Source organism: Solanum stenotomum, chromosome 7 (assembly GCF_019186545.1).
Source record: "Solanum stenotomum isolate F172 chromosome 7, ASM1918654v1, whole genome shotgun sequence".
Classification (NCBI taxonomy): domain Eukaryota; kingdom Viridiplantae; phylum Streptophyta; class Magnoliopsida; order Solanales; family Solanaceae; genus Solanum; species Solanum stenotomum.
Window position 1 is genome coordinate 41,411,479 of NC_064288.1, and position 1,629 is coordinate 41,413,107.

At 26.5% G+C, this 1,629-nt stretch overlaps 1 long non-coding RNA gene across 1 annotated transcript in view; it reads left to right on the top strand.

Annotated features, from left to right (window-relative positions):
• Positions 1 to 56: 56 nt before the first annotated feature.
• The window catches only part of LOC125870460 (uncharacterized), a 3,750-nt gene continuing 2,177 nt past the window's right edge, over positions 57 to 1,629 (top strand). Inside the window, exons 1-2 of the long non-coding RNA XR_007446896.1 lie at positions 57 to 131; positions 1,399 to 1,473. This is a non-coding gene — a long non-coding RNA (uncharacterized LOC125870460). The remainder of the gene's footprint in view (positions 132 to 1,398; positions 1,474 to 1,629) is intronic.

Below are 1,629 nucleotides of genomic sequence, written 5' to 3' on the forward strand. Positions count from 1 at the left end.
TAATATTCTTGGATATGAAGTTTATATTTAACTAATTTAAGAACTTTTCGTGCTAAGCAACTGAGGAAGCTCAACATGTAAAAAAGTTGATACAGGAATATATTGCTTCTTTCATCAAAGTTGGAGATAAGGTTGGTGCTTCTAAATTTCTCAAGTTCAAGTACAATTGTTTTGAATAATGTGTTTGTGTCCATCTAGTATTAATACTTAGCTTTAATTCTAGTGATTATAATTGATTGTTTGTTAGTATATTATTGTTTTTGTTTGTTGGTTGTGTTATTCAATTGTTAATTTGATTTGATTATTGTTAGTTAGGTAAAGATAATTGAAGATTTTTATTTTAAGGTTTTTTTAAAAAGAAATTAGGCATTTTAAAATTGGGCATTGTTAGTTAGTGAATAATTAGCATTTTTATATTTTAGAACTAGTTTAAACTTGAGAATATGTAATTTGAGGTTGAATTGAGATTTTTTTGGATTTGATTTTAGGACTAGTTAGTAAAGTGTTAATTTGAAGTTAGAAATTAGTAATTGAAGTGTTATGAGTAGAAGATGAATGTTTGAATGTCATGAATTTAGATGATGAATGTTTGAATGTCATGAACTTAATTAGAATCTGAAGTTGAACTTAGAATTTGAACGTGAACTTAGAACTTGAACTTGAAATTAGAACTTGAACTTGAACTTAGAATTTGAAGTTAAACTTAGAACTTGAACTTGACCTTAGAATTTGAACTTGAACTTTGAACTTGAACTTGAACTTGAACTTAGAATTTGAAGTTAAACTTAGAATTTGAACTTAGAACTTGAACTTGAACTTAGAACTTGAACTTGAACTTGAACTTCGAACTTAGAACTTGAACTTGAACTTGAAATTAGAACTTGAACTTGAAATTAGAACTTGAACATGAACTTGTACTTGAACTTGAACTTAGAACTTGAACTTGAAATTAGAACTTGAACTTGAACTTAGAACTTTAACTTAGAATTTGAAGTTAAACTTAAAATTTGAATTTGAAATTAAAATTTGAACTTAGAACTTGAACTTGAATTTATGATTTGAACTTGAACTTAGAACTTGAATGTGAACTTGGCACTTGAACTTGAAATTAGAACTTGAATTTGAACTTAGAACTTGAACTTGAACTTAGAACTTGAACTTAGAACTTGAACTTGAACTTAGAATTTGAAGTTAAACTTAGAATTTGAATTTGAAATTAGAATTTGAACTTAGAACTTGAACTTGAACTTAGAATTTGAACTTGAACTTAGAACTTGAATTTGAAATTAGAACTTGAACATGAACTTATTAAAACTTGAATATATATATATATATATATAACTAATATTCTTGGATTTGAAGTTTATATATAACTAATTTTAGAACTTTTCGTGCTAGGCAACTGAGGAAGCTCAACATCTAAAAAAGTTGATAAAAGACTATATTGCTTCTTTCATCAAAGTAGGAGATAAGGTTGGTGCTTCTAAATTTCTAAAGTTCAAGTACAATTGTTTTCAATAATGTGTTTGTGTCCATCTAGTATTGATACTTAGCTTTAATTTTGTGATAATTATTTTGTGTCCATCGATTGTTTGTTAAGCATAAGTACCAACACTAGTTGATCCTATT